This window comes from Rosa rugosa, chromosome 6 (genome assembly GCF_958449725.1).
Source record: "Rosa rugosa chromosome 6, drRosRugo1.1, whole genome shotgun sequence".
In the NCBI taxonomy this organism is placed as follows: domain Eukaryota; kingdom Viridiplantae; phylum Streptophyta; class Magnoliopsida; order Rosales; family Rosaceae; genus Rosa; species Rosa rugosa.
In genome coordinates this window covers 46124491-46134682 of record NC_084825.1, presented here as the reverse complement: position 1 = coordinate 46134682, position 10192 = coordinate 46124491, and positions in this window count along the sequence as shown.

Sequence of the window (10192 nt, the reverse complement as noted above, 5' to 3'; positions counted from 1 at the left end):
TTTTCTTGGAAAGCTTTTAAGGTATGTATTTCGGGATTGGATAGAAAGGTAAATTTTACTGGTTCACCAAATGGATAGGTGATAATCCCATCATATTCTGTGGTAAAAGGATAAATTAAAGTAATGAAAGGAAGTCCTAAAATTACTTTGTCGGTTAAGTTTTTGACTAAAACAAATGGTGTGTTGAAGCATACATTATTTTGACAGACATGTGCTTTAGGGATTTCGTATTTTATATCCATCTTGGTTCCGTTAGCTGACCTTAATGACTCTTTTGTTTTTTCAAAGTATTTAGAAGGTACCAAGCCTTCTTGGATACAGTTGAGATCTGCACCAGAATCATTAAGCGCTGTTGTTACTAACTGAAAGTCATTAATTTTAAGTTGTACTGTGGTATACCATTTTTTGAGTTGGATTTGACGAATGATACTAATAGTGTTTTGTTCTGATGTTTCCACATCATTTTGCTCAGGTGGATTGTTATTAGGAGGGTTGTTATTAGAATGCTGTAATTTAAGGAATTGATGTTCTATTTTGAGAATAGTTAAGTCATGTTTGATTTCTTTGTTGTCATGACTGATTTCTAAATTTGTTTTTTGTAAAGACTGTATTTGTGTTTTAATTGTCTTTATTTCTTGTTGTAAGTCTTGGATTGTTATTTCTTTTTTACTAGCTTTAAATTTGTCAAAGGTTGAAGTAAGACAAATTTTTTCCTGAGGGATATTAACAACGTTTTCTTGTGTGATTAATTTTTTCAATTTCTTAAGATATTCTGATTTTAATTCTTGGTTATCGATTTTTCCTATTAGATCAATTAATAATTCCTCCTGTTCTTCTTGTTTAGAAAGAACATTTATTATTTTGCAACAAGTATCGTTGCACCCGAAACAGATATCTGGTGAAGAGTGTTCATCAGAATCAGTTGAGGTGGAAGACTCTATTGGCATAAAATCATTTTCACTATGTTCATTTTCTGAGTCAGTGTTTCTTAATTCCAAAAGTCGGATAAGGTTTTCCTGTTCTTCTTTACTGATTTTTAATTGTTTAATAGTATTTTTTACTGGGCAGGTATTTGCAAAGTGACCAGTTTTATTACATTTATAGCATTTGGTTTTACTTTTGTCAAAAGGCTTTTTTGAATGATGATTTGTTTTTCTGGGCCAAGGTTTTCGGAATTTGTTTTTAGAGTAAAATTTGTTTGGTTCAAAATCATTTTTGTTTCTTGAGTAAAATTTATTGCGGTTAAATTTTCTTCTTGTATGATGGTAGTCAAATTCATTATTTTTCTTTTTATGTCGTCGGGAAGGAGGTAAAGATGGGAGACCATATTGTTCACAAAAATTGCCTAATTCATATTTGGCTGTTTTCTTATCGGATTTGACTTGCGAGTTTAGTTTCATATCTATACACATTTTTAATCCTTCTTTTTGGATAACTGTAATAATGTTTCCGTATGTAAGAGTATCATAATTAATGTGTCCTGTTTCATTACTTAAGACTTGTCTAATTTTGTGGGCAAAAAGTTTAGGTAAACCATTTATGAATTTTTCTTTCCAAAAGGGTTGGTTACTATCATCTCTAAGCATAACTCTAGAAATAAAAACACCTTTATACCATTTAAAATCGCTTAATGTGACTAAGATTACTAAGTTGATCATGGATTCTAGAGGTAATGTGACTAGGTGTGCCTATGAAATGTTGAATAATTGTATAAAATAGAGTATTGACAGCATCAGAGACTCCCATTCCGATGTGTTCATCAAAGATTGGAATTCCATCTTCGTCATGTTTAACTGCTTGTTTAATGGCTGCTCTGGAATCAAGAGTGAGATGTTTCTCCCACCAGGAATGAAGCATTCCTGTGAATCCTGTGGAGAGGATGTCAATAATTTCAGGCTGGCTGAAATTATGATTGGTGACATAACTATTGGCTGCCATGGACATGTGATGTAATTTGTTTAATATTTCTTGTTCTGATAAATTATCAATATTCCATTCATACATTTTATCGGAAGAGACTGAAAACTGATTACTGGGATAATTAGTGGGTTGAATATCTAATGGTAAAGGGCGTTCTGTCCAATTTTTAAAATGCCGTTTCTTTGGGTGAACTATCCTATGTAATTGGAGTTCTTGAAATGTTTGATTTATCTGAGAAATGGTATCAGAATCATTATCAGAGGAGGAGTCTGAGGAGGATTCGTGGGTATCGATGACTGCAATTCTACTAGGTTCAGCTTTGAGTTCTTTGAGCATTTGTTCAATTTTTTGTGCAGTGGAGATGGGCTTGAGATTAGGTTTATTTATTTCACTAAAGTGGATTAAAGGTGTTTCTGATCGTGGTTGGGGTATAATGCTTACTTTTGAAAAGATGTTATCTACTTTTGTTTCTATTTTGTCTAGTTGGCTTCCTATAGTGACTAGGCTTTGATTCGTGTAATTATTTTGTTCAATTGTTTTTTTACTTTCTGGATCATCTCCAGAAACTTTAAAAGGTGATGCAGTTATGAGTGTTTGTAGGTGATCAATGACTATAGTTTCAACAGGGGGATGACTGGAAGAAATAACTGAGTTAGTGGGTGTTTTCCATTTTGCTTTTGTGAGGGTTTGAATATTTCTTTGGCTTTGTTGATCAATGAAATCAAGGAAAAATATTTCAGATTGGGTCTCAAGCATAAAAGCTTGCCAATTTTTAAATAATTGTTTTCGTTGTTCGATTAAGGGATATTGTTTTCTATAAAGGTTTCGTCTATGAATATTTTCTTCAGATTCAAGATCTTTATCTAATTTGGGATAATCAATTGTAAAAGGTCTACTAAGTGTACTTAATTGAGGATTTATGGGAGGAACGACTTCAAAATCAGTGGCTGTGGGAGATGTTTGTTCCTCATCTAAGGCAGGTTGAGTTTCTGCATAACTGGGGTAGCTGACTTGTGAGGCAGTCCGAATATTTTTTATTTTTAGTTTTTGTAATTCTTCCTCTAATTCTCTTATTCTAATATTTTTTATTTATTTATCTAAATCACAGTCTTGTCTAGACATAGTTTCAGCAGATATGGATCCTGCAAAAGAATGCCTTGGAGCTGTGAAAGAATGTCTTGATGATTGACCTAATTCTGAATATCTTGATGATTGACCTAATTCTTGAATCCTAAGATTTTGACTTATTCTAGGATTATGGAAGTTGATTCTTATTGTACCATCATTATATTGTTGGATACAGTTTAAGTCAGATAAATTATGTTGTATGTTGATAGGTTGATTTTCACTAGTAAGAGACCATTCAGAAGGTAGATGAACATCTGACCATCTGATTGTGTGTGGAACTCTAATATTAGCATTTTCTTGACTACTTTGAATTAAAAGAGTTCGATCTTTTGGGCTTTTACTTATGGCTTGAAAATTCATGTTTGTACCAGTGACTTTATAGTGGATTCTATAAATTAAGGCTAATGGTTGGGTTCCTTCGAGGACATTGTAACCTGAAGTTTTAATATTTAAGGTTAAGGATTTTAAGATGTGAGGATCACTAAGACTAATTGTAAAATCTGGGTAACAATCGAAATGGATTGGACCGTTAAATAGGCTTGACTCAATTATGCCTAGGGTACTGTCATTAAAGTCGGTGAATCGTGCATCTCTGAGGCATAGGAGTATAGAGGCATTTAGACTTTTTCGGGTTAATGGCTTAACGCCGATTTGGACTAAACCTATGTGTAGGAAATTGTGACCATCTTTTTTGTGTTTTTTAATTGACTCAAGGCTAAATAATTGACAAGTTTCATGTTGTTTACTAAGGGCATAGACTTGTTCTACCGTTTTAATATGATGTTCACTTTTGAATGAAGAAAGAGACCATTTTTTCTTATAAATTTCGTTACTAGGGACTCTGGGTATATTCCAATCATTCATGTCTATATTATCATTTGACTGATATTCAATTTGTTCTTCATTAACTATGTCAGCCTGTCAGGGATCCTATTTAGGGAGGATCTAGACGAACTGGAGGTAACTGAGTTGGATCTAAATAGTCTACTCATTAGGAGAAGTGATTAGAAAGGCTGGGACAAAAAGTTAAGTTTGGAAGACTAAAATACCTTAATTTTCTACCTTAAACTAGGCATCTCTCTTCTCCGCTCATGCCGCATCCGCTCATGCCTCACCCGAGACTCATTGTTTGGACCTGGACTTACTGTTTGGTTGGAGAAAGGTATAGGCTAAAGGTGGAAAAGAAAAGATAAAATAGGGATTTACAAACTTAAGAATTGGAACCAGACAGATAATCACTTAGCATAAAAGTAGAATAAATGATATCAACTCAAATACCTCACCTAGGCGGTAATCCGCCACCTGGGGTTTGAGGACTTTTCTATATATACGACTCAAATACCACACCTAGGCGGTAATCCGCCACCTGGGGTTTGAGAAATTTTAACTAATCAAATATAATCAACTCTTACGGCTCTGATACCAGATATATATATATATATATATATATATATATATATATATATATATATATATATATATATATATTGGCATGGCCTTTCCAAAAATGGATAGAATTCCACAGCTGTGGAACTTTGTTCATTATATGTAAGTCTTTCTTCCGTACGTACAACAACTTGCGTTTGGACCTTATCTGATATCCATGCATTGATGCATACATGAGGTTCGGTGTGAGAACAATAATATGGGTATCTACACAGATACTGTTTCACCTGCTGTAGATAAAAAATACTCTTAGAAAGTTAGAATTTTAATTAGGCCCTTTAATTGCCCTCGGTTATATTGTTCTGGTTTAGGGTGCAAATTAAATTAGTCAGTCTGGTACAGGGACGAAATTGCAAAATTTGGAACTATAATTCACGTACAAAGTACTCGATGTCATATCGATCACTGTTATAGAAATGAAATACAGAAGTTAAGAGCGATTACGTAATTCTGAAACACATTCAAAAAGGGTGAGATTGTGTTACAATTAATGTACTATAAACTAAGCTAGATAGCAGGTATATAAAATTCACGAAGGGGTTGGATCTCATGCCCATGCAAGCGAGGCTAACTGTGCCTCATTAAGCGAGGTTAAACATATCAAAAAATGTCATATGCTTTTACAACCACCTAAAAACTTTTTTCATAAAGAAAAAAGGTGACAATGATTCTCTTTCAAGAGTATGGGTATAGCACACGGTTTTTTTGCTAAAATTGTATGTTTTTATTTTCTTGTCAAAATTTTCTCACCCATAAATCATATTTTTAAGTAATTCTAGAACTTAGGGAAGTTAAAATCTTGACTCTATTTTTTTAATAATTTTTTTTTTTCAAATTAGAAAATCATAGAAAAGAATTTGGTTGAGATTTTTTAGCTCTGTCACTTTCGAGGAGTTCATAAAAATCATATTTTACCAATAATGAGATTATAAAATAGGATAATTTCAATAAGAAATAGTGTTAGTATGGTTTGACATGTTTTGATATTATATATAGCATGTTTTGATAATTTCAATAAGAAATACTTAAGTGCCCAATCACAATCTCACTGTTCATAATATTTAGAATCTGTTTCAAGTGAGAATTCTGCATAGCTTCTATATTGGGATGCATGTTGTTAATTGTATATGAGTACTTATTTTAATTTATAGTGCTTAACGTGGTATCGTTAAAATAAATTAACAAGTAATGTGTCTGAAACGCACATCATCAAAGTATTTGATTCTCAAGCTACCAAAAATCCCAAATAAATGTAGAAACATATTTATGATTAGTGTTAGTTAATAGACACTAAGTTAGGGCATCGTTCGTTAATTTGTCAAAGTATGCCATCTAATTGGAGTAGTTGTTGAGCTTTCGCGTATACGGATGACATCGTAGACCACTTATGGCACCATAAAATATAACAAGTGATCAACACAATATGAGACCGACCAGCAACAAAATGGTACCAAAATATACGATGTGATTTTCAAAAGGATACACATATATATATATATATATATACAGTCCGGCTACGGTGCGGACGGTACGGATTTCCCGTTTTCTCCCACTTTCCGATCACATTTTCACATCTTAACCGTTCAGTTTTTAGGTCCTAATGTATAGATCACCTCTGCAAAATTTCAGCCAATTTGGTGATCGTTAAGGCATCCAAAACTGCAATTTACCATTATAAATACAAACGGTTCCGGTTCGACAGATTCGGTCCGTTTGTGTAAATTGTAGTTTTGGATGCCTTAACGATCACCAAATTAGCTGAAATTTTGCAGAAGTGATCTGTACATTATGACCTAAAAACTGAACGGTTAAGATGTAAAAATATGGCTGGAAAGTTGTCGAAAACAGGAAATCCGTACAGAAATTTCGGTACGGACGTCCGCACCTGAGAAAAATCATATATATATATATACAGGGCCCTTAGTGAGGGTTCCATTTTTTTGGTCTTTTCTAGGGATAGGGCATTAGACCAATTTTTCGATCATATTTTCACATCTGAACCGTTCAGTTTTTAGGTCCTAATGTATAGATCACTTATGTAAATTTTCAGCCAATTTGATGATCGTTAAGGCATCCAAAACTGCAATTTACCATTATAAACACAAATGGTTCTGGTTCGACAAATTCGGTTCGTTCGTGTAAATTGCAGTTTTGGATGCCTTAACGATCACCAATTTGGCTGAAAATTTGCAGAAGTGATCTACACATTATGACCTAAAAAATGAACGGTTGAGATGCCGAAATATAATCAAAAAGTTTGTCTAATGCTTATCCCCATAAAAGACCAAAAAAAGGATCCCTTATTGGAAGGGCCCTGTATATATATATATAGGAGCAGAGGTCAAAGAAGAAGGGATTCCCTTGCATGTTCTATAGCTCTGATCATATATTCATTTCAATCTCTAAGCATATATTATATATTGTGTGTGAACAAGCACAACTTCTTTAATATATATGCTACATTCTCTACTAGAAATCTCTAACATACTGCGAAGATGAGATGGGAATAAGGAAAATCACCTCTGTGGCCGCAAACCCTGATTTTCATTTCTTAAAATTGCTCCAACGCCTCCGATTCTCCCTCGAACAAAAAACGTCAAACCCCATTGACATTTGATTTTAGAACAACGCGTACATGAGGTTATAGACCAGCCCACCCTAATGATCCCATATCACCACCACGAGGAATACTAGTTCTGTTATAAAACTCGTAAATGTTCAGCACCATGTAATTGGCGTATTTGTATGGCTTTTCCGAGAGAGAGAGAGTTCCACAGCGCTGGAACTTTTGTTTACTCTTTAAAACTAGGTTGGGTGTGGATGGACATAGACCTGCCCTAGATAAAGAATCACTCTTAGCACATTAAGATTAATCCTGCTTATTAAAGAAATAAGCTAATCATTTGCGCAAACACCCAATACTTTATTACGATAATCAATGAGAACTGAGAAGACAATAATATGTTGACTCAGGAAAACTACTATATCCGCTACGAACAAAGACATATGGAACATGAAGGGAGACTCTCCTCCACTCTAATAACCCTATCTTAAGAGCGGTTACAATTTTATGAATGTGTTTGGTTCCGAAAACTCGTACGTTTTACTGAGGTTCTGTGATTGTATTTGGTGCCGGCAAAGCAGCACAACGAGTAAATTAATGTTCCACTGTTCCAGTTTCTAAAGGCTATACTGATCCAGCTGCGCGCAAAATACTATGACCCAATTAATCTCATTTGACGACTTACAATTTACTCTAGTTAGATAGAATTAACGAAGCAATTCATCTCATGATCCTGTAAGAGATGTATTGAAAAATATTCCTAACGCTTCTAGATTGAGATGCATGCTTTGTCCGTACGCAGTACGTAAGTAGTTTAGTTTATAGTGTTTAACGTGGTATCATTAAGAGAAATTAACAACTAATGTATCTGAAACGCACATCATAGTCAAAGCAGTTCTACTTGATTCTCAAATCTCAAGCTACACCGAATGGATATATACGCCATATAATTGGAGACTTGGACTAGGTGTTGACCTTAATTTTCATATATATAAGTGTGATATGCAATACAATATTATTATGAGAACAAAGCAACACAAGGGTATCAAAACACGACGTGATTTTCCAAAGGATACAATAGATCGAATAGGCCAAGAAGAAGAGATTCCGGTTCCCTTTCTTTAATTTATTTTTCTCTTTCAAAGGGATTTCCTAGCCATGACCTATAATATATACGTAATTTGATTTTCGAAATCCTTTCACAATGTAGAAAAGTTACTTACATTAATTATGTGAAGAATTCCTGACCAATTTGACTCTTTCTAGAGTTCAAGAATCTCAACATGTACATGTGCGTTTCAGAAGATAAAAGAAGAAGAAATTCACTTGCAAGTGCTTTCCAGTTCTATGAACATAATAATGTGCAAAAAGCACAACTTCTTCTAATATGCAAGGTTATTATATTTACGAGATTGCAAAAATCTCAACATATTACGAAGAAGATGAGATCCGAATAAAAGAAACGACTTTTGCCACTAATTACAAAATCCATGTTCTTCATTGCTCTGACGCCTCCAATTCTCCCTCAAAGAAAAACTCACCATGGACTTTCAACTCTAAAACAACACGTGGGGTTATATACAGACCAGCCCACCCTAATTGATCCTATATATGATCACCACCTCCACGAGGAACACTAGTTTCTGCTAAAAAAAACATGTGAATCTTCATCACCATGCAAATAGCGTATTTGCATGGCCTTTCCAGGAGAGGAAGAGTTCCACAGCTAGCGGTGAAACGCTACAGTCTTTGTTCCGTACAACGATCCATTTGCATGGCCTTTCCAAAACAGGAAGAGATCCACGGCGGTGGAACTTTACAGAGTACGTCTTCCTTCCGGAGTTCCGGACAACGACTCATTTGCATGGACCATCCAAAAGTAAGGAGAGATCCACAGCGGTCAAACTTTTCAGTCTTTCTTCCGTACAACGACTTTCCTTTTGGACCTTATAATCCGTGTTCTCATGCATTTATATGTTGAGCTAGGTTAGGCTTAGGTGTGAGCAGTGGCGGATCCATCCAGGATCTGATATTTGAATGGCTAATTAAAACAATAGCAAACTACATATACCCTCTTGATAGGATTTCAAAACACAAAAAACTCCACAACATTTGGTTTTGAACATTTAAGGACAAAAGTTTACATTTAAGGACAATATGCTCTCCACTTGCCACATGTCATGAGTTAATTTACTTTTTTATCCTTAACTACTTATTTTGACTTGTAATCCCTTTATAAGGATTAAATCTTACAAATAAGGACAATCTGCTCTCTACTTGCCACATGTCATGAGTTAATTTACTTTTTTACCCTTAACTACTCCTTTTGACTTCTAATCCCTTTATATTATTTTTTTTTTTCGAGAATAATCATTTTATGTTACTTTTTTTTTCCTTGAGAATAATCCGTTTATGTTACTTTTTTTTCCCCCTTAACTACTCATTTTGACTTCTAATCCCTTTATATTACTTTTTTTCTTTTTCTGAGAATAATCCCTTTATGCTACTTTTTTTTTTTTTTTTCTGAGAATAATCTGTTTATATTACTTTTTTTTTTTTAGAATAATCCATTTATGTTACTTCTCAAAAGCAAAAAAAAAAAAAAAAAAAAATCTTTCTTCTACACGTTGCTAAGAGAAAGAATCTCAGACCTCACTCTCCTACTACTCTCATCTCATCGCCTAATCCTACTATTGCACTCGTCCAATCCTGCTACTACACTCATACTCGTCAAGTTCTGCTACTGCACTGTACTCGTGTCCAGTTCTGCTACTCATGTTCTGCTACTGCACTCATCATCGCCTAATCCTGCTACTGCACTCGTCCAATCCTGCTACTGCACTTGTACGCTTGTCCTGCTACTGCACTCGTCATCGCTTAATCCTGCTACTGCACTCGTCCAATCTCGCTACTGCACTTGCTGCACTCATACTCGTCCAGTTCTGCTACTGCACTTGTACTCTTGTCCTGCTACTGCACTCGTCATCGCTTAATCCTGCTACTGCACTCATACTCGTCCAGTAACAGGAGCAGTAGTAGTAGCACGAGCAGGAGCAGGAGTAGTAGCAGGAGCAATAGCAGAAGCAGGAGTAATTATATCATTTCAATTTGAACAGTAGCAGATTATATCATTGA